Below are 24,288 nucleotides of genomic sequence, written 5' to 3' on the forward strand. Positions count from 1 at the left end.
ACACATTCAAAGTAGAACAACTAAATAGACCCATAACAAAAAAAGAGATTGAAACGGTAATCAAAAAACTTCCAACAAAAAAAAGTCCTGGCCCAGATGGCTTCACTGCAGAGTTCTACCAAACCTTCAGAGAAGACTTAACACCATTACTATTGAAGGTATTTCAAAGTATAGAAAAAGACGGAATACTACCCAACTCATTCTATGAAGCTACCATCTCCCTGATACCAAAACCAGGTAAAGACATTACAAAAAAAGAAAATTTTAGACCTATATCCCTCATGAACATAGATGCAAAAATCCTCAACAAAATTCTAGCCAATAGAATCCAACAACACATCAAAAAAATAATACACCCTCATCAAGTGGGATTTATACCAGGTATGCAAGGCTGGTTTAATATCAGAAAAACCATTAATGTAATCCATCACGTAAATAAAACAAAAGACAAAAACCACATGATCTTATCAATTGATGCAGAAAAGGCATTTGACAAAGTTCAACACCCATTTATGATAAAAACTCTAACCAAAATAGGAATTGAAGGAAAATTCCTCAACATAATAAAGGGCATATATGCAAAGCCAACGGCCAATATCACTCTAAATGGAGAGAACCTGAAAGCATTTCCCTTGAGAACGGGAACCAGACAAGGATGCCCTTTATCACCGCTCTTATTCAACATCGTACTTGAAGTCCTAGCCAGGGCAATTAGGCTAGACAAAGAAATAAAGGGTATCCAGATTGGTAAGGAGGAAGTAAAGCTATCACTATTTGCAGATGACATGATCGTATACATGGAAAACCCTAAGGAATCCTCCAGAAAACTACTGAAACTAATAGAAGAGTTTGGAAGAGTCTCAGGTTATAAAATAAACATACAAAAATCACTTGGATTCCTCTACATCAACAAAAAGAACACCGAAGAGGAAATAACCAAATCAATACCATTCACAGTAGCCCCCAAGAAGATAAAATACTTAGGAATAAATCTTACCAAGGATGTAAAAGACCTATACAAAGAAAACTATAAAACTCTGCTACAAGAAATTCAAAAGGACATACTTAAGTGGAAAAACATACCCTGCTCATGGATAGGAAGACTTAACATAGTAAAAATGTCTATTCTACCAAAAGCCACTTATACATATAACGCACTTCCAATCCAAATACCAATGTCATACTTTAAGGGGATAGAGAAACAAATCACTAATTTCATATGGAAAGGAAAGAACCCCCGGATAAGCAAAACAATACTGAAAAAGAAGAAGAAAGTGGGAGGCCTCACCCTACCTGATTTCAGAACCTATTATACAGCTACAGTAGTCAAAACAGCCTGGTACTGGTACAAAAATAGGCACATAGACCAATGGAACAGAATTGAGAATCCAGATATAAATCCATCCATGTATGAGCAGCTGATATTTGACAAAGGACCAGTGTCAGTCAATTGGGGAAATAATAGTCTTTTTAACAAATGGTGCTGGCATAACTGGATATTCATTTGCAAAAGAATGAAACAGGACCCATACCTCACACCATGCACAAAAACTAACTCCAAGTGGATCAAAGACCTAAACATAAAGACTAAAACGATAAAAATCATGGAAGAATAAATAGGATCTACCCTAGGAGCCCTAATACAGGGCATAAACAGAATACAAAACATTACCAAAAATGATGAAGAGAAACCAGATAACTGGGAGCTCCTAAAAATCAAACACCTATGCTCATCTAAAGACTTCACCAAAAGAGTAAAAAGACCACCTACAGACTGGGAAAGAATATTCAGCTATGACATCTCAGACCAGCGCCTGATCTCTAAAATCTACATGATTCTGTCAAAACTCAACCACAAAAAGACAAACAACCCAATCAAGAAGTGGGCAAAGGATATGAACACACATTTCACTAAGGAAGATATTCAGGCAGCCAACAGATACATGAGAAAATGCTCTCGATCATTAGCCATTAGAGAAATGCAAATTAAAACTACGATGAGATTCCATCTCACACCAACTAGACTGGCATTAATTCAAAAAACACAAAATAATAAATGTTGGAGAGGCTGTGGAGAGATTGGAACTCTCATACACTGCTGGTGGGATTGTAAAATGGTACAACCACTTTGGAAATCCATCTGGCGTTATCTTAAACAGTTAGAAATAGAACTACCATACAACCCAGAAATCCCACTCCTCGGAATATACCCTAAAGATACAAGAGCCTTCACACAAACAGATATATGCACATCCATGTTTATTGCAGCTCTGTTTACAATAGCAAAAAGCTGGAAGCAACCAAGATGTCCATCAACGGACGAATGGGTAAATAAATTGTGGTATATTCACACAATGGAATACTATGCATCGATAAAGAACAGTGACGAATCTCTGAAACATTTCATAACATGGAGGAATCTGGAAGGCATTATGCTGAGCGAAATGAATCAGTTGCAAAAGGACAAATATTGTATAAGACCACTATTATAAGATCTTGAGAAATAGAAAAAACGGAGAAGAACACAGACTTATGTGGTTACAAAGGGGGGAGGAAGGGAGGGAGGGAGAGGGCTTTTTATTGATCAATCTGTAGATAAGAACTGCTTTGGGTGAAGGGAAAGACAACACTCAATACAAGGAAGGTCAGCCTAATTGGACTGGATTAAAAGTAAAGAGGTTTCTGGGACAAAATGAAAGCTTCAAAGGTCAGCGAAGCAGGGGCTGGGGTCTGGGGAACTTGGTTTGGGGGGACTTCTAAGTCAATGGGCAAAACAATTCTATTATGAAAACTCTCTGCATCCCACTTTGAATTGTGGCGCCTGGGGTCCTAAATGCCAACAAGCGGCCATCTAAAATACATTAATTGGTCTCAACCCACCTGGAGCAAAGGCAAAGGAAGAACACCAAGGTCACACGACAACTAAGAACCCAAGAGACAGAAAGGGCCACATGAACCAGAGACCTACATTATCCTGAGACCAGAAGAACTAGTTGGTGCTCGGCCACAATCGATGTCTGTCCTGTCAGGGAGCACAACAGAAAACTCCTGAGGGAGCAGGAGACCAATGGGATACAGACCCCAAATTCTCATTAAAAGACCACACCTAATGGTATGATTGCAACTAGAGGAATCCCAGAGACAACGCTCCCCAGAACTTCTGATGGCACAGGACAGGAACCATCCCCGAAGACAAATCATCAGGCATGAAAAGGACTGGTCAGTGGGGGGGAGAGAGATGCTGATGAAGAGAGAGCTAATTAAATCAGGTGGACACGGGAGAATGTGTTGGCAACTCTTGACTGGAGGGGGGATGGGAAGATAGAGAGAGAGGGAAGATGGCAAAATTGGCACGAAACGAGAGACTGGAAGGGCTGACTCAATAGGGGGAGAGCAAGTGGGAGAAGGGAGTAAGATGTATGTAAACCTACATGTGACAGACTGATTGGAATGGTAAATGTTCACTTGAAGCTTAATAAAAATAAAAAAAAAAAAAGAAATAATCCTTTCATGATAAGGCTGTAGCAACAATGTTTTAATGAAAAGGTGCATACTGAAGGCTTTGGTCTTTGATCTTCATCAGTAAGTGCATCGAGTTGTCTTCACTTTCAGCAAACAAGGTTGTATCATCTGCATAACACAGGTTGTTAATGCATCTCCCACCAATCCTGATGCCCCGTTCTTCTTTATACAGTCCAGCTTTTAGGATTATTTGCTCAGCATATAGATTGAATAGGTATGGTGAAAGGATACAACCCTGACTCACATCTTTCCTGATTTTAAACCATGCAGTGTCCCCTTGTTCTGTTTGAACAACTGCTTCTTGATCTATGTACAGGTTCCTCATGAGCACAAATAAGTGTTTCGGAATTCCCATTCTTCGCAATGTTATCCATGGTTTGTTATGATCCACACAGTCGAGTGCCTTATCATAGTCAATAAAACACAGGGAAACATCTTTCTGGTATTCTCTGCTTTCAGCCAGGATCCATCTGACATCAGCAATGACATCCCTGGTTCCACGTCCTCTGCTGAATCCAGCCTGAATCTCTAGTAGTTCCCTGTGGGTATACTGCTGCAGCCACTTTTGAATGATCTTCAGCAAAATTTTACTTGCATGTGATACTAATGATATTGTTTGATAATTTCTGCATGCAGTTGGATCACCTTTCTTGGGAGTAGGCATAAATATGGATCACTTCCAGTAGGTTTACCAGATAGCTGTCTTCCAAATTTCTTGGCATAGACCAGTGAGCACTTCCAGAACTGCAACCGTTTGTTGAAACATCTCAATTCACATTCTTTCAATCCCAGGAGCCTTGTTTTTCACCAATGCCTTCAATGCAGCTTGGACTTCTTCCTTCGGTGCCATCGGTTGCTGATCATATGCTACCTCTTGAAATGGTTGAACATCGGCCAATTCTTTTTGGTATAAGGACTCTGTGTATTCCTTCCATCTTCTTTTGATGCTTCCTACATCATTTAACCACTGAAGCCAAAGAAGAAGAAATTGAAGATTTTTATCAACTTCTGCAGTCTGGAATTGATCAAACATGCAATCAGGATTCATTGATAACTACCAGTGATTGGAATGTATAGTTGGAAAAAAAGAAGGATCCGTAGTTGGAAAACATGGCCTTGGTGCTAGAAAAATGCCAGAGATCAAATGACAGAATTTTGCAAGACCAACGACTTCTTCATTCCAAATACCTTTTTTCACCAACATAAATAGCGACTGTACACATGAACCTCGCCAGATGGAATACACAGGAATCGAATCGACTACATCTGTAGAAAGAGACAATGGAAAAGCTCAATATCATCCATCAGAACAAGGCCGGGGCCGACTGTGGAACACACCATCAATTGCTCATATGCGAGTTCAAGTTGAAACTGAAAAAAATTAGAACAAGTCCGTAAGCACCAAAGTATGACCTTGAGTATATCCCACCTGAATTTAGAGGCCATCTCAAGGATAGATTTGATGCGTTGAACACCAATGATCAAAGGCCAGACGAGTTGTGGAATGACACCAAGGACATCATACATGAAGAAAGAAAGAGATCATTAAAAAGACAGGAAAGAACAAAATGGATGTCAGAAGTGACTCTGAAACCTGCTCTTGAACATCAAGTAGTTAAAGCAAAAGGAAGAAATGATGAAGTAAAAGAACTGAAGATTTCAAAGGGCGGTTCAACAAGACAAAGTAGAGTATTATGATGACATCTGCAAACAGCTGGAGATAAAAAACCAAAAGGGAAGAACACACTCCGCATTTCTCAAGCTGAGAGACCTGAAGAAAAAATTCAAGCCTCAAGTTGCAATAGTGAAGGATTCTATGGAAACCCTATGGGGCAGTTCTATTCTATCCTATAGGGTCACTATGAGTTGGAATCGACTGGATGGCAAAAAGCTTTTTTTGTTTTTGGATGCAGGGGAGCTGGGTTCAATTTCTGGTCCAGGTGTCTCATGAGCAGCCACCACCTGTCCATCAGTGGAGGCTTAAGTGTTCCTATGATGCGGAACATGTGTCAGATCTTCCAGACTAAGGTGGGCTAGAAAGAAAGGCCTGGTGATCTACTTCCAAAAATCAGCCAATGAAAATTCTACAGATTACAACAGTCCAATTTGCAGACTATCATGGGCGGGGCTCAGGACTGGCCAGCATTTTGTTCCTTCATGCACTGGGTCACCATGAGTTCAGGGCCGACTCCACAGCCACTAACAACAACATTTTAGACTATAAATAGGGCTTGTTGTTGTTATTGTAGGTCCTTGGGTGGTGCAAACGGTTTTGCACTCGACTACTAACCTGAAGGTCGTTGGTTCAAACCCACTCAGCTCACTGCAGAAGAAAGGCCTTATGGTTTGCTCGTGTAAAGATTACAGCCAAGAAAACCATATGGTGCAGTTCTACTCCATAACACACGGGGTTGCCATGAGTCGGAACTGACTAGACAGCATTGGGTTTGTTTTTTTGTTGTTATTGTTTTATTATTATCATTATTATTATGGTTGTTGTTAGTTGCCCTCAAGTTGGTTCCAACTCATGGCAACCTTATGTATAACTATACAAGGCATTGCTTGGTCTTACGTCATCCTCACATTTGTTAGTATGTGTGACCCCATTGTTGCACCCACGGTGTCAATCCATGTCACGGATGGTTTCCCTCATTTTCATTGACACTCCTCTTTACCAAACTTGATGTTTTTTAGCAATTGGTCTTTCCTGATGATACGTCCAATGTAAGCAAGACAAAGTCTCACCATCCTTGCTTCTAAATTCTGGCTGTACTTCCTCCAAGGCTGTTTGTTCTTCTGGCAACCCATGGTATAGTCAGTATTCTTCCCCACCACAATTTGAGTGCATCAATTCTTGTCTTTTTTTCTCCCATTGTCCAGCTTTTTGTTGTTGTTGTCGTTGTTATTGGATGAGTTGCAGACACACAACGCTCTCTCCTCCTTTAACGAAAGGCCTTTGAACGAGGATGTATTCATTTTTTAGGTTGGCCGTAACAAAATACCGTAAGTTCAGTGACTTATTAAAACAGAAATTTAGTGTCTCACAGTTCTGGAAGTTACAAGTCCAAATCAATGTGTCCATCAGGCCACTCTCCCTCTGGAGTCCCCAGGGGAAGATCCTTTCTTCTCTCTCTCAGCTCCTGGTAGCCCCAGGTGTTCCTTGGCTTGTCGATGCATCTTCACATGGCCATCCTTCCTCTGTCTACGTGTCTGTCTCATTTCCTCCTTTTTTTTAAATAATTTTTATTGTGCCTTAAGTGAAAGTTTACAAATCAAGTCAGTCTCTCACAGATAAACTTATATACACCTTACTACATACTCCCACTCACTCTCCCCCTAATGAGTCAGCCCGCTCCCTCGTTCCAGTCACTCCTTTCGTGACCGTTTTGCCAGTTTCTAACCCCCTCTACCCTCCCATCCGTTGTCCAGCTTTAACATGCACATGAGGCAACTGAAGAGACCATGGCTTGGGTCAGGAGCACCTTAGTCATCTTTGCTTTTTTAATACTTTAAAGAGGTCTTCTGCAGCAAATTTCCCCAGTGCAATACATCATTTGATTTCTTGCCCGCTACTTCCGTGGACACTGATTTTTGACACAAGTTGATATGAAATCCTTCATTCCATCACTATTTATCACGATATTGTTTATTGGTCCAGTTGTAAGGATTCTCATTTACTTTATGTCCAGGTGTGATGTAGTCCATACCGAAGTCCGTAGTCTTTGGCCTTCATCAGTAAATAGAGTTTAAGGTGTTCCATTAGTGTCACAAGGATACAGACATATTCCAACCAACATACTCTAGTTTTTAAGAAATGTTAAAAGAAAAAAAAAAAAAAACTAGTGCCATCGATTTCTTAGTTTTTAAGAAATGTTAGCAAGCTGTAAATGCATTCCCCAAAATTGGGAATCACAATTTACCAGAGTAACCATATGCTGAGCCGCACCTTTCACGGAGAAGAAAATAAAACAAACGTCAGGGATGTCCCTGGTTCCAGAAACATTTGAAGCAAGAAATAACGTGAAACGACGTAAGACAGGCTGAGAGTGGTCATAAGGACTTAAAGGAAGAAACACAAAGAAGTGTATGCGGGGGGAGGGGGGAAGGGACAGAGAAAGAAAAATTCTACTCCATTAAAAAAAAAAAAAACTCCATTACTGTCTTCATAAAACGCCACGCAGTTGGAGGCCAGAAACAGATGAGAAGAATTTAGAAAGAAATTTAGAAACTAGTGAGCTTGAGGTCCCTCTCTGCCCCTGCTACACGGTACAGTGCCTGCACACCAAAAAAAAAAACACTTGCGGTCCAGTCATTTCGACTCACAGCGATCCTAGAGGACACAGTAGAACCACTCCATAGGGTTTTCAAGGAGTGGCTGGTGGGTTTAAACTGTGGACTTTGGTTAGCAGCCTGAGCTCTAACGCAACGGTTTTTTTTTAACAGGCTGAGTGAAGCCAAAGCCCTGAGAACATTCTAGACGCCTCTAAAACGTACTGCCAGGACCCAAGGAGGCGCTGTTTGTAACCGGAGGGGGAGGAGCTTAGAGACGCCCAGAGCAGAGTTCAATGCTCATTGGCTACAAGAGAGTGAGCGGCAGGTACATTGTCCATTGGCTACGAGGATCTGGCCGCGTCCGGACGGGAAGACGCGCCCGACGTGGCTTTTAGTTGCAATCTGGAGTTTTCCGTCCTCTTCGGTGGGACTCCTGGGCCCCACCGAGGGGGCCTGGGGACACACAGCAGAAGCCAAGCCGAAGACCCCTGCGCCCCCATTCTGGCCATCCCCTCCCCGCCCCCACGCTCCTGCGCAGTGGCCACCCACCCAGGCGCGCCAGTCTGTGGGCCCCTCCCTTCGCCCCTTCTGTGGAGTCTCCTAGCCCCTCGGGGTCAGGTTGATGAAGGATGAGCACCTCTGCCCTGTCAAAGTGTAAACAGTGCGGTGTCAGCAACCGCTCTCGTTCTATACCATGATTCAGTGACTTGTTCGCCGTCCAGTTTCACAAATGTGCGAAGCTTTCTTCTGGAATGAAGCACCTGTCTCGTCCTCGCGCACTGCGCTTCCTTTGTGGCTACGCGCCCACCAAACCAGATTGTAAACCACTTGGAGTCAGGACGATTTAAGTGTACTTGCATCTCTCCCACAGCGTCGCCTACGATAGACCTGGGTTCTTCACCCAGGATCTCCTTTAAAACATGTCTGCTCGCCTGACCTCTTGGTCAATGCAGGCTCCATTTCCTGGGGAAGGGAATGGCCAACTGCAAGTGGTACAGAATTCCCGAGACTCCAAATTCTCTTTTCAGGTTAGTCTTGCCCATGACTCTGGGCCTACTGCTTTCTGCCTGAAGACAGAGCACATGAGCTGGATTTGTGTGCTCCAGTAGAGGAGGAGGAGGACGCCAGTTAGGTTCTGCCCTAGAAACTGGGTGCATCTGCCTCCTCTCTAATAGGGCTTGTGGCTGGACCAGAAGACAAAAATAAGACAAATGTACCTAAAGTTTACCCTTGAGTTTGCAGGAGAAGATGTCCCTGCCGTAGCCACCGTGAGCACCAGAGCCCAGCCCGGCCCAGCCCAGCCAGGTTCCTTACCGTTTGGAAGAGAACTCTGGCTCAGCGTGGGCATTTCTCCATGGGGTGAGCTCAGACTGTCAAGGAGAGCCAGTGCATGTTCAATTCCCTCACTTGCCAGGCTGCTCCTGTGGTTGAAAAGGTGGAGCCAGGAGGAAGAAGAAGCTGTTCTCTGACCTTCGTGAGTACTTTCCCCTTCCGTGCTCAGATTGGGGGACCTAGACCCAGCCTCCGCTGCTATTCATAAGGTTTTCACTGGCTAATGCTTTTCAGAAGTAGACTGCTGGGTCCTTCTTCCTAGTGTGTCTTAGTCTGGAAGCTCAGCTGAAACCTGTCCTCCATGGGTGACCCTGCTGGTGTCTGAATACTGGTGGCATAGCTTCCAGCATCACAGCAACATGCAAGCCCCCACAATATGACAAACTGACACAGAAGCAGCAGTCAAGAAATCAAAAGACGTGTTGCATTGTGTAAATTTGCTGCAAATGACCTCTTTAAAGTGTTGAAAAGCAAAGATGTCACCTTGAAGACCAAGGTGCACCTGACCCAAGCCATGGTATTTTCAGTTGCATCATATGCATGTGAAAGCTGGACAATGAGTAAGGAAGATCAAAGAATTAACACCTTTGAACTGTGGTGTTGGCAAAGAATATTGAATATACCATGGACTTCCAAAAGAAAGAACAAATCTGTCTTGGAAGAAGTACAACCAGAATGCTCCTTAGAAGCGAGGATGGTGAGACTGCATCTTACATACTTTGGACGTGTTGTCAGGAGGGATCAGTCCCTGGAGAGGACATTGGCAGAGTACAGGGTCAGCAGAAAAGAGGAAGACCCTCAACGAGGTGGATTGACTGGCTGCAACAATGAGCTCAAGCATAACAACGATTGTAAGGATGGCTTAGGACCGGGCAGCATTTTGTTCTGTTGTGCATAGGGTCACTATGATTCAGAACTGACTTGACGGCACCTAACAACAGCAACAACAACAGATCCAGCCTCTGGGCAGGAAGTCAGGGTTCCTCCAGACCCACTCTCCACCCTTCTTCACCCTACCTGAGCCCCGGCCAGCTGACCTTTGTGAACAGTGTTAATGGGCTCTTGTGCTCTAGGGCTTCAGGTCAGGCTCAGCCTGTAGGTGGCCCGGGCAAATGCCATCTGAGGGTGGACAGAAAATGAGGTTGCAATATTTGTTCCCCAGCTTCCTGTTTGACGTGACTGTTCACCTACCTGAGGCCACAGTTTGACGTGACTGTTCACCTACCTGAGGCCACAAGTCTTGCCAGGGGACTGTCTTGCAGCTACATGTCTAGTAAGCACTCCTTCCCCGACATCTGCAGGTTTAGGGGTGGAAATGGCTTCCAACAACTGCGACCGTCAGGGTGCCTCACCACCTCTTGTTGGCTTCCCTTGCCCCTGCCTCAACTTTGTACGTGCTCCTATCTTTAGTGCCCCTCCTGACAAGACCCTCACTGACACACTGGGCTTTCTTTTCTTTCACTTTTATTCTCCTTTGACCCTATACTCTTGGGGGGTTCAACTTCACTCACAAACATAATGTCAACAACCCGCAGTCACTGTACTCAAAGTGCATAGTCAATCTGCTGGAGGATGAGTGCAATGATGGGGCCACCACCAGAAGGGAGCAGACCCAGGGAGGAAAGTGATTGGGGAAGACATCTGTTATGGATTGAATTGTGTCCTCCAAAGTATGTGTTGAAATCCTAACCCCTATACCGGTGAATATGACCCTGTTTGGCAACTGGGGGTTTCTTTCATTAAGTTAATGAGGTCATACCAGAGAAACTGGTGTCCTAAACCTAATCACTTCTGAATCATCAAAAGAGCAGAGCAGACACAGAGACACACAGAGGCAAAAAAGATGCCAAGGATTGCTGGCAGAACCCAGAAACTAGGAGAGAGGCTCACAGAAGTATTGACGTGGCCAAGACCCTGATTTGGACTTTCAGCCTCCAAAACTGTGAGAAAATACATTCCTGCTCTTTAAAGTCACCCACTTGTGGTATTTCTGTTGCAAGAGCACTAGGAAACTAAGCATCACAGAGTGAAAGACAGCCAGGTAAACAGGGTGAGGGGTGAAACGTTCAAGGCAGAGGATGGTATACAGAGACAACAGCAGGACATTGTTGAGACGGAAGCAAGGCCAGGCCACAGAGGTTCACATGAGCCAATGTGTTAAAGCCCTTTTGTCCCAATGGGGAGTCTCTGAAGGACTTTGGCAATGGAGTGATCAGGTTTACATCATGGAAAGGTCTTTCTGGCAGTGGAAGATAATTTGGAGGAGGCAAGCTGGGTAGCAGGGAGGCCAGCCAGTGTCCACTGCAGGAATTTAGGCAAAACATAAGGAAAGCATGAACCAAGACAATAGCAAAGGCAGCAGAGTGGATGGGAGAGATGCTCAGGAAAGAGAGCTTGTTGGTGCACTGGAGGTGGCTGTGCGGAAAGAAGTCTGAGTCTGGTGGGACTCTCCAGTGCCTGGCTTGAGCATGTTAGTGGACAGGGTGGAATACAGTGCTTCATCTTATCTGGTTTCTTTCATTCCACATAATATCATTTAGACTTACCCACCCTGTTGCATGTATCAGTGTCAGCTCAGTCCTTTTTTCTGCTAAGTAATGTCCTCCAGTGTCATGATCACTTTTATATGGTCTTTTTCACCATGGTCTTGTGATTCCTACAAAATAATTGAATGGGACTATGCAAATAAGGTGCTTGTGGCCCACCAAAGGGATTGGACAGCTTGCTAATAATGCATATAAGGTGCATGGAACCACTGTGGAAGTGGGACCATGCAAATAAGGTGTATGGAACCCTAACAAGGGGATTGGTTAGTTTTGCCATTGCACTAGGCTTAGAACCAATCCTAGAGCGGGGAGGCGGGGACCTCACTACCACCAAGGAGAGACGGGAGCAGAGTACATCCTTTGGATGCAGAGTCCCTGCGTCCAGGAACCTCCTAGACCCAGGAGACAGAGACAGAACTGTCACACCAGAGATGATGCAAGAAGGTGAGAATCAGCAGCAGAGAAACGGCAGCAGCAGAACCAGGAGACTGGCACGAGACAGCTTGATGGGCTTCTCAGCCCATAGAGTGAGGTGGCTGCAGTGGATGTGCTGACCCATGAAGCAAGACAGCTGAGCGCCTTCAAGCTGAGGCTTCCTGGTGGAGCGCGGTGCCCTTGGGCACTTATCGGGAGAGATAAAGAGCTTTGTAACATTTACCGTTGCAGGGGAGAGGCCAGGCCAAAGGGCCGAGGGGTTGAGGGCCAGAGAAAGGCCTGCCTGCAGGCATGGCCGAAAAGAAGCTGTCCTGACTGAAGAACAGTATCCTGAGGTGTTCGTGATCGTGAATTGTAACCCGTTACTTCTCTAATACACCCCATAATTGTGAGTATTGTCTGTGAGTTCTGCGTGGCCGTTACAGTGAATTATCAAACCCAGCAGAGAAGTAGAGAGTGTGGTGAGAGGGATGGTTGGTGTCAGAGTTGGTAAAAAGGTTGGAAAGAGAAGATATATCTGACCTCCACCTTATAGGAATCAGCCTTGGGCTGTTGATCTTGATCCTCCTCTCCCCTCATAAAGTTTGAGGAGGTCAGACAACCCCACCGCACCATTTTTACATGTCCATTGCGTGACTATACCACAATCAGCTTATCCTTTCTCCTGCTAATGGACTCTGGGCTCCTTCCAGCTTTTTCACCTGTGCTTTTGAACCTACTCCTGACTTTGCTCTTGTGGCCTATGCCCCCTTCATCCCTTACACGCACAATCAGTCACATGCTCATTAGCCTCACAAATACTAAGTCATCTTTCAAGATCCAGTTCAAAGGCCAGCTTCTCTAGGAGGCATTTCTTAGGCCTGCTGCCCCACCCCAAGCTCCTCCTCTGTGCCTGCACATACTTCCATCCCAGCCTTGCCACTTTTATAACGCTTAATGGTTTACAGGCCTGCCTTTCCTCCCTTAGCCCACACCTCCAGGTAAGGAGCCATGGATTTTTCACATCTGTATTGCCACACCAAGGCAGTATAGGGTGGTAGAGGTATGCAGCTAGAAGGCCAGGCTGGAAGGAAGCCCTGGTTCTGGCACTTGCCCAGGTATCCAAGCCTATGCTTCATCTGTAGCATGGAGGTAATAACAAGGCCTATGTTATGGATTGAATTGTGTCCCCCCAAAATTAGTCCATGATTCCCAGTATTGTGTGATTGTCCGCCATTTTGTCATCTGATGTGATTTTCCTATGTGTTGTAAATCCTACCTCTATGAGGTTAATGAGGTGGGATTAGTGGCAGTTATGTTAATGAGACAGGATTCAATTACAAGATTTGTCTGTGTCTTAAGTCAATCTCTTTTGAGATGTAAAAGAGAAGCAAGCAGAGGGACAGGGCGACCTCATACCACCAAGAAAGTAGAGCCAGGAGTGTGCATCCTTTGGACTCAGGGTTCCCATGCTGAGAAGCTCCTAAAGCAGGGGAAGGTTGATGACAAGGACCTTCCCTCAGAGCTGACAGAGAGAGAAAGCCTTCTCCTGGAGCTGGCACCTTCAGTTTGAACCTCTACCTACTAGACTGTGAGAGGAGAAATTTCTGTTTGTTAAAGACATCCTCTTGTGGTATTTTTGTTATAGCAGCACTAGATGACTAAAATAGCCTACCTCACAGGATTATTGTGAGGAATAAATAAAATAATACACATAGAAGCACCTAGCATAGAGCCTGGCACAGAGAAAATGTCTGCTACTTGGGCCTTGATAAATGTTTGTAGACTAAATGGGTGAGTGAACTTGTAAAATAATGGTGCAGGTGGCACTTGGTAAGCAAAGTCTTCATTTCTTTGCATTCAGATTGGAGAGAGGAATTTTTTTTTATGTTTTTATATTTTACTTTTTTATTTTGAAAACTGATATGAGCCCTGGAGAGGAAAAGGAGAGGTATTGAATCTCAGCCAGCCACCTCATGAGAAAAGCTGATGGTTCTTATTCATAATTTATTTCAGTTAATGTTTGAGGACCTGGAAGTCTACTTCTCCTTGGAAGAAGGGCAGAATTTAAGCCACCCTCTGAAGAAGCTTTGCCAGACTGCCAGAGACAAGAATGATGAGCAGCCTGTTTTCTGGCGTTTGTACCACTGCGTCCCTTTCAGCACAAAGACTTGGCTGCCCTGGGGCTGGAGTCATGACTCACCGCAGGCTGGCTCCCAGGGGTACCTTATAGCTCCTCAAAATCCTTTGACTGTGGGCCAACCCAGAGCCTGAAGAGCCTAACAATCAGCAATAATGACCAAGAATATTTTTATGTAATTTTTCTATTTTTTCGTATCTATTTTTTTCCCAGCATGATCAATCCACTAAGAACTTAGGCTTCTTAATCATAGTATTTTTGTGATAGGCTGCCCCTTCATCAGAGGTGGTAAGTACAGACTTTAGCTACATAGGATCAAGAATTTTGAAGATGGAGGCTTGAACTTAATGAGAAACTGCTGTTTTTACTTTTAAAAATAAAAGCAAATTTCCCCAAGTGCAACCACAGTGCCTGTGTGTACACTCTGTCTCATCTACCAAGCTGCTACATGAATGGCTCCTAGTCCTAGTCACACCTTAGACTCCCCAGAAATTTTAAAAACCCAGAAACCCAGCTCCACTCCAACCAATTAAATCCGAATCCCTGGGGATGGGGCCCAGTGCACCAGCAGTCATTAAACTCTACAGGTGATTCTAGCAGGCAGCCAAGGAGGGCCACACCCGCAAGGTGTGGATTTGGTTCAAGGCAATAAGATCTGCATAGTTTCCTTCAGTCAAATCTCTAATCCAGAGAGTGACTTCTGGGCCCTGGCTGTCTCTCTTAAATACCAAAACCCTAAAGAACATGGGAGCAAAGAAGGATCTCTCAAGGACAAAGCAAGGAGTCAAGATGCTCTGGGGAGCATCTTGAAGCTCCTGCCTCTGGAAGGGGAGGACAAGCTGAGCACCCCAAGACATAGAAAACCCAAGAAAAAGGGAGGAAAGGCAGGACCCATTCCCTGAGCAACAGAAAAACCTGGTGATCAGAAAAACTCAGAGAGATGCTCTTGGCACAGGAACCCCTAAATGGGATTGACCAACTGGTAACAAAGAGCCTCCCCCCTCATGGCAAAAAACTGGCCTCTTTGGGCAAGCGTCAGCCCCAGATGAGGCCCATGGTGGAGAGTCCTTTCCCACCCTGCGTGCTACAGATCTCCAAAGCGGGAAGACCTGCAGAAGGCACCAGCCAGCTCAGCATCTTCTGTAACTCTAGAACAGCCCTAGAATTATAGCCAAAGCAAAAGCACCCTGCTCATCCACCTGAACCCCAGGCTGGGCAGGGCCATTCTGCTTACGCACTGTGAAGTCGGCTCAACCCTTGAGTAAACTGCTAGACTCTAGCAGACCCGCATGGGTGAGGGGCCCTCCTGGGTGGAAACCACCAGACATTCCTGCCGGTACACCATGAACCCATACTGGTAAGGGGAACTTCAGCTACCCTCTCTGCCAGAGACTTTCATCCAGAAATGGGATTGGATGCAGCACCAGCAGCTCCACCCACCCCATGTTCCTATACACAAGTAAAATAAAATATCTGCCTTCATAAGCTAGGCCTAAGGCCCGCTATCCTCAGATGGCTTGAGCCCAGCTTGGCCTTGTGTTCTGGACGTGCTTAAAAACCACTCACAAATATACGGGAGCAAGGGCCTGGCTCAGACGCAAACACTGGCAGATGTTGGGAAGTGAGGCTGGTCAAGACCCAGCCTTGACAAGGAACATTGAGATGGTTCAGGTATAGGTTTCCTCATTTGTAAAATGCCAACGTAATAGTACTTTTCTGAAAGAAGCATCAGGGAGGTGAAATGAGATAATACACTCAAACCAGGGTCTGGCCGGTGATCAGGGCTGTGTCAGTAGCTCCCTGTGGGTGCTCCATAAAGACAATCATCCACATTGTCTTGATTTTTCTCTCTCTGTACCTTTGGAGGAAACCCTGGTGGCGTAGTGGTTAGGTGCTACAACTGCTAACCAAGAGGTCGGCAGTTCAAATCTGCCAGGTGCTCCTTGGAAACTCTATGGGGCAGTTCTACTCTGTCCTATAGGGTCGCTATGAGTCGGAATCGGCTCGACGGCAGTGGGTTTGGTTTTGGGTTTGGTACCTTTGACGCCTGCTCCGGGTGGGCCTGGGCTGCCCCTTTACCAAGATAAACTTCACGTTGGGCTTGATGGCTTATCAAACCCTCACCAATTGGAGCCTTCAGTGCATCGAATGTGGACTTACATCATACAGATTCCAGTATCTTCGAATCAGAGATTAAGTACCCATTTAGGCACAAAAATGTCTAATCCCTACAAAAAGCTAACTTTTCAGACTTAGGGCCTATTATGGATTGAATTGTGTTCCCCAAAAACGTGTGTAAACTTGGCTAGGCCATGATTTCCAGTATGGTGTGACTGTCCACTGTTTTGTCATCTGATGTGATTTTCCGATGTGTTGTAAATCTTATCTCTAGGATGTTAATGAGGTGGGATTAGGGGCAGTTACATTAACGACAGAGGACTGAATCTACAAGATTAGGTTGTGTCTTGAGTCAATCTCTTTTGAGATATAAAGGACAGGAGTGAGCATAGAGATGGGGAACCTCATACCACGAAGAAAGCAGCACCTGGAGCAGAGCGCATCCTTTGGATCTGAGGTTCCTGCACTGAGAAGCTCCTAGAGCAGGGGAAGATTGATGACAAGGACCTTCTTCCAGAGCCAGCAGAGAAAGAGACTTCCCCTGGAGCTGGCACCCTGAATTTGGACTTCTAGCCTCCAAAATCGTGAGAGAATAAACTTTTCTTTGTTAAAGACATCCACTTGTGGTATTTCTGTTACAGCAGTACCGGATAACTAAGACAGGGCCTCTCTTCTAGCAGTCACAACACTGAGTTGCTAAAAGGTCTACCCAAGGTCTCATATTTGTTTGGAGCCCCTGGGTAGTGCAAACAGCTCATGTGCTCATTGTTAACTGAAAATGTGGAGATTTGAGTCCACCCAGAGGTACCTCAGAAGAAAGGCCTGCTGATCTACTACTGAAAAATCAGCCATTGAAAACCCTATGGAGCACAGTCCTCCTCTGACACATATGGGTGGCCGTGAGTCGGAGTTGACTTGATGGCAACTGGTAATATTTGTTCAGCGATTTTTTAAAGTATACGTAAGCAAAGATGTGGGCTTACTTAATGGCACAATAGCCTCCCCCCCCCCCCGCAAAGACCCACCTTAGCATAGACACAAAAAACATTTTCCAGAAACGTATTTTGAAGGAGGCAAAGAAAGCAAAGGAAGTGGAGGGCTCAGGACACGACTCATTCATACAGGAAAGTCCTCCCTTGGCCCTATGGCCCTTTGAAACACTCCTTATATTTCTTGACCCCACCGTGTCCCAGGGAAGCAGTGTCCTGCAGGTTCTGGAGCCAGAGAGACCCAGTCCTGGTTCTGCCACTCTCGAGCTGTGCAGCCTCGAGCTGATGACTCCCTTGCAGGGTTATCTTAAGAATAAAACAAGACAATATGCATAAAGTATCAGGCACAGGATGCCCAGGCCCCAGTGAATATACGAATATTACGGTGCATCCATTTCTTCGTAAATCCAGACCCTCCCACGTTAACATGAAAGAGCCTCCTTGCTGTAGAGAAGAGCCAGCCAGTGGCCTTTGCTTTACTCCCTTGACATCACCTTAGGTCCCCTGCCAGCAAGGCCTGCTGCCTTTTAACGTGGGTATATAAAAAAAAAGTTTTGGAGGTACACGGGCATAAACCCTCACCTCAATTCCCCTTAGCACAGTTCACATGGGCCGAAACTTGTAGAAAACTTTACCACGTCCCCTGGGGAACAAATCAAACACAGAGCAAATCGTCAGATCTGGCAAGCAGAGTGAGGGTCCTGATCCTACAAGATCAGCGCTCTCAGTGCCTCCTCCTCGCTCATTAATACTCTTTAAGTTCAGCCCGGCCCACTGTCTCTGGCTACTTGCCTGGGCCTCATCCATCCTTCTGTTGATGTGGTAATGTATGGAATTTTTTTTTTTCTTCTATTTATAAAATTCCACACCTTTAAAAAAAAAATCAAAATAAGAGGGCCATAAAATAAGGAGCAGCACTTGGGGCACAACTTCCTGGTGTGACAGCCTGTCAAGCTCTTGCTGCTTTGTTATGGTGGGGAAGTAGACTGAGCGTGGATTTTTCAAATAGCCTGAGGGCTTCCTGCCCAGACTGCTGCCTGCTGGTGCAAGAACAGGTTGCTGATAGAGACCAGACCGGCACCCAGCAGCACCTGAAATCTGACTCCTTCAGTCCTCAGCCTCCCTCAGACCCAGGTGCTATACCATTGCAAATGGAGGTTTGGGTTCACAGAAAAAAACCCTTGTCTAGCACTCATTACTGAGCAAGGAGAGTGTTGTATACAAGGAACTGAACCAAAACAGAAAATCAAAAGAGCAGGGAATTGGAGCCAGGAAAGGTTAAGCCCAGAGCCAGTTATCTGAGACTTTGGCCTCAATTACCTGTCAGGTTTCAGCTTCTGCCACCAATCCGCCTAAAATGTCTCTTCCGTCTGGCAATTCTGCCTTACTCCATAATCTTATCAACCCTGTTTATCTGACTTCATTCCCTAAAATAAGCCAGACTTATTACCCTCCACCCTGTCTCCCTGCCCTAGCACTCCTTGACCTTGTAAACTCAAAGCAGGACCAACTACATAATTTGTGGGGCCCTTTGCTCAGAAATTATCAAGAATTTTAAGACAGTGACAGCTGAGCATTAAACCCAGTATAGGGCCCTTCTAAGCACTGGGCGCTGTTGATGCCCTTGAGGCCAGCTCTGGCCCAAGCCATTCTCGGCTGTCCTTATCCTAGGGAGCCTGTGATAGCATGCAAAGACCTCCTTGCCTAAGTTGACAGCGCCCTATGAGATCACCTTGCACCCTCCGTGTGGCCATCTTCACAGTAACCTGTGAAATCGCCCTTCCACCACACATATGGCTATCTTCATAATGACCTAACCTGCCTGAGTAGATGGCACCCTTTGAGATCACCCTTACACAGCCCGCTCACGGGGCCATCTTCATGGTAACCCGGATGAAACTGCATCATCCAAGCACATTTTCTTCTTCAACCACAACATGGAAGTTAATCAGAACTTCCTAACGTCTCGGTATCCTCCTTACCCGTGAGAGCCATTCATTCATCCATTCTGAAAACAAAACCTAGGTGTACACTATATGCAGGTGCTGTGCCCACCTCCTTGTGCTTGGATTACTTAAGATGCAGTCCTTGAGTCACAAAAGGACAAATATTGTATGATCTCACTTGAAATAAGCAAATACATAGAAACCAAAGGTTATTAGTGGTTACCAAGGGTGGGAGGCAAGGGGAAAGGGGAGTTTTTGTTGGGCGGGTGGGCATTGAGCTTATGTTAATGATGATGGAATGTTTTGGAAAAAGATAGCCATAATGGTGGCACAACATGAAAAGTGTAGTCTGTGTCGTTGAATTGTAAATGTGGACATTGTGCTGTGTATGTTTTCACTACAATAAAAAAAGAGAGAGAGAGAAAGGAAGCAGTAGAAGAGACAGACTGAGCAGACAGTCACAAAGCAGGGTAAGAAGTGGAAAGAGGGGGAGAGGACAGGTACCCTGGAATCAGAGAGGGAAAGACTGCAACACAGGGAGAAACAGCTTAAAAGGGCAAGAGTTCAAAATGTGAACAAAGGGAGTGAGAGCCCTTCGGGAGAGGGAACAACCTAGCAGAGCCCTCATGGGGCAAAAGGAAGATTGGGGCTGGACTGTAAAGATTTTTTTTGTTTTTAATTTTACTTTAGATGAAGGCTTACAGAACAAACTAGTTTCTCATCAAACAGTTAGTACACATGTTGTTCTATGACATTGGTTAACAACCCCACGACCTGTCAAGACTCTCCCTACTCAACCCTGGGTTTCCTATTAACAGCTTTCCTGTTCCCTCCTGCCTTCCAGTCCCTACCCCAGGGCTGGTGCACCCCTTTAGCCTTGTTTTCTTCCATGGACCGTTCAATCTTTGGCTGAAGGGCGAACCTAAAGAGTGACCTTTTTACTGAGCTGAAAGGGTTCCAGGGGCCATACACTCAGGGTTTCTCCAGTCTCTGTCAGGCCAGGAAGTCTGGCCTTTCTTTCTGAGTTGGAATTTTGTTCCACATTTTTCTTTTTTTTTTTCTGTCCGGGACCCTCTATTGTGATCCCTGTCAGAGCAGTCAGTGGTGGTAGCCAGGCACCATCTAGTTTTAGTGGACTCAGTCGGGGGGAGGCTGTGGTAGAAGTGGTCCATTAGTCCTTCGGATTAATTTTTCCCTTGTGTCTTTAGTTTTCTTCATTCTTCCTTGCTTCTGAAGGAGTGAGACCAGTGGAGTATCCTAGATGGCTGCTCACAGGCTTTTAAGACCCCAGACACTGCTCACCGAAGTAGAATGTAGAACATGTTCTTTATAATCTATGTCATGCCAATTGAACTAGATGTTCCCTGAGACCATGTTCCCCACAGCCCTCAGCCCAGCAATTTGGTCCCTCGGGGAGTTTGGATGTGTCTATGCAGCTACCATGACCTTGTCCTGTACAGGTTGTACTGGCTTCCCCAGTGTTGTGTACTGCTTACCATTCACCAAAGTTTCTACTCTCTATTGTCTAGTAAGTGTTTTCCCATCCCCACCCCTCCTCTCCCTCATAACCTTCAAAGATTGTTTCTTTTTGTATGTGAACCTTTCCGTGAGTTTTTACAGTAGTGGTCTTATACAATATTAATCCTTTTGTAATTGACTTATTTCAGTCAGTATCATGCCCTCCAGATTCATCCATGTTATGAGATGCTTCACAGATTCATCATTGTTCTTTACCATTGCGTAATACTCCATTGTGCATATGTACCACAGTTTGTTTATCCATTCATCTGTCGATGGGCATCTAAGTTGTTTCCATCTTTTTGCTATTGTGGACAATGCTGCAAAGAACATGGGTGTGCATATGTCTATTCGTGTGACAGCTCTTATTTCTCTAGGATATATTCCTAGGAGTGGGATTGGTGGATCATATGGTATTTCTATCTCTAACTTTCTAAGGAAGCGCCATATCATATTCCAAAATGGTTGTATCATTTTACATTCCCACCAGCAGTGCATGAGAGTTCCGATCTTCCCGCAGCCTTTCCAATATTTGTTATTTCCTGTTTTATTGATTCATGCCAGTAATGCTGGGGTGAGAGGGTATCTCATTGTGGTTTTGATTTGCATTTCTCTAATGGCTAGTGATCTTAAGTAATTTCTCAGGTGTCTGTTAGCCACTTGAATGTCTTCTTTGGTGAAGTGGCTGTTCATTTCCTTTGCCCATTTTTTAATTGAATTTTTTGTCTTCTTGTTGTAGAAGTGTTGGATTTTTCTGTAGATTTTAGAGATTAGACCTTTGTCTGACTTATAATAGTTAAAATTTTTTTCCTAGTCTGTAGGTTCTCTTTTTACTGTTTTGGTGAAGCCTTTTGATGAGCATAAGTGTTTAATTTTTAGATGATCCCATTTATCTGGCTTATCTTCTGGAACTTGTGTGTCGTTTGTTATGGTTTGTATCCTGTTAATGCTGTGTATTAGGGCCTCTAGTGTTGACCCTATTTTTTCTTCTACGAACTGCACAGTTTTTGGCTTTATATTAGGTCTTTGATCCATTTTGAATTAGTTTTTGTGGGTGGTGTGAGGTATGAGTCCTGTTTCATTTTTTTGTGGATAGACATCCAGTTTTGTCAGCACCGTTTGTTAAAAAGACTGTCTTTCCCTCATTTGATGGACTTTGGGCCCTTTTCAAAAATCAGGTGACCATAGGTGGCTGGATTTAATCTGGGTTCTCAATTCTGTTCCATTGGCCAATGCATATGTCGTTGTACCAGTACCAGTCTGTTTTGACTACCGTGGCTGTACAGTAGGTTCTGAGGTCAGGTAGTGTGAGTCCTCCGACTTTATTCTTCTTCGGCAGTGTTTTACCTATCTGGGGCTTCTTCCCTTTCCATATAAAATTAAAGCTAAGTTTTTCCATCTCTTTAAAGAATGTTGTTGGTATTTGGATCGGTATTGCATTGCATTTGTGGAACTGTCATTTTCACAATGTTGGGTCTACCTTTCATGAGCATCATATTTTTTTCCATTTATGTCGATCTCTTTTGGTTTCTTGCAGCAGTGGTTTGTAGTTTTCTTTGTATAGGTCTTTTACATCCCTGGTTAAATTTATTCCCAAGTTTTTTTTTAGGGGCTACTGTAAATGGTTTTGTTTTCCTAATTTCCTTTTCATCGCGGTTTTTATTGGTGTATAGGAATCCCACTGATTTTTGTATGTTTATCTTGTATCCTGCTAGTCTGCTGAATCTTTCTATTAATTAGTTCCAGTAGTTTTCTCGTGGAGTCTTTTCAGTTTTCTACGTGTAGTATCATATCATCCGTAAATACAGAGATTTTAACTTCTTCATTACCAATTTGGATGCCCTTCATTTCTGTTTCTTGCCTTATTTCTCTAGCAAGGACTTCCAACACAATGTTAAACTAGAGTGGTGATAGAGGGCATCCTTGTCTAGTTCCTGTTCTCAGGGGGAATGTTTTCAGCCTCTCTCCATTAAGATTGATGTTGGCCGTTGTTTTTGCATAGATGCCCTTTATTATGCCAAGAAATTTCCCTTCTACACCTATTTTATTGAGAGTTTTTACCAGGAATGGGTGTTGGACTTCATAGAATGATTTTTCTGAATCTGCTGAGATGATCATGTGATTCTTTTCTTTCCTTTTATTTATGTGGTGGATTACGTCAATTGATTTACTAATGTTGAACCATCCTTGTATACCTGGTACAAATCCTACTTGGTTGTGCTGTATTATTTTTTTAATATGATGCAGAATTCTATTGTCTAGAATTTTGTTGAGAATTTTTGCTTCTACATTCATGAGAGATATTGGTCTGTAATTTTTGTGTGTGTGTGTGTGTGGTGTCTTTGCATGGTTTTGGTATCAGGGTTGTGCTGGCTTCAAAGAATGAATTCGGAAATATCACTTCCTTTTCTATGCTCTGAAATGGTTTGAGCAGTACTGGTGTAAGCTCTTCTCTGAAAGTTTGGTAGAATTCTCCAGTGAAGCCATCTGGGCCAGGTTTTTTTTTTTCTTGGGAGTTTTTTTTTATTACCTTTTCAATCTCTTCTCTTGTTATGGTTCTGTTCAAATTTTCAACATCATTGCATGTTAGTTTGGGTAGGTAGTGTGTCTCTAGAAATTTGTCCATTTCCTTTAGGTTTTCATAGTACAGTTCTTCATAATACTCTGTTATGATCCTTTTTATTTCAGTTGGGTCTGTTGTAATGTCCCCCATTTCATTTCTTATTTGGGTTATTTGTGTCCTCTTCTGTTTTCCTTTTGTCAATTTGGCCACTAGTTTGTCGATTTTGTTGATCCTTTCAAAGAACCAACTTTTGGTTTTGCTGCTTTCTATTGTTTTTCTATTCTCAATTTCATCTGTTTATGCTCTGATCTTTATTATTTCCTTTCTTCCGGTGGCTGTGGGCTTCTTTTGCTGTTCTCTTTCTATTTGTTCAAGTTGTGTGCCTAATGTTTTGATTTTGTCCCTTCATTTTTGATGCATGCATCTATTGCTATAAATTGACCTCTGAGTACTGCCTTTGCAGTGTTCCAAAGGTTTTGGTATGATGTGTTTTCATTCTCGTTTGATTCTAGGAATTTTTTTATTCTGTCTCTGATTTCTTCTATTACCCAGAGGTTTTTAAGCAGAATGTTATTCAGTTTCCATGTAATTGATTTTTTTTTTTTTCCTTGCTCTTCCTGTTGTTAATTTCTACTTTGATGCCATTGTAGTCAGAGAAGACACTTTGTATTATCTCAGCATTTTGGATTTTGTTCAGGATTGCTCTGTGTCCTAAGATGCAGTCTATTCTGGAGAACAATCCATGTGCATTGGAAAAGAATGTAAAATTTTCAGCTGTTGGGTGGAATGTTCTATACGTGTATGGTTGATCGTACTCTTTAGTTTTTCTGTATCTTTGTTGAGTTTCTTTCTAGATGTTCTGTCCTTTACCGAGAGTGGTGTGTTGAAGTCCCCTACTATTATTGTGAAGCTGTCAATTTCTCTTTTC

This window comes from Loxodonta africana, chromosome 22, assembly GCF_030014295.1.
Source record: "Loxodonta africana isolate mLoxAfr1 chromosome 22, mLoxAfr1.hap2, whole genome shotgun sequence".
Lineage (NCBI taxonomy): Eukaryota > Metazoa > Chordata > Mammalia > Proboscidea > Elephantidae > Loxodonta > Loxodonta africana.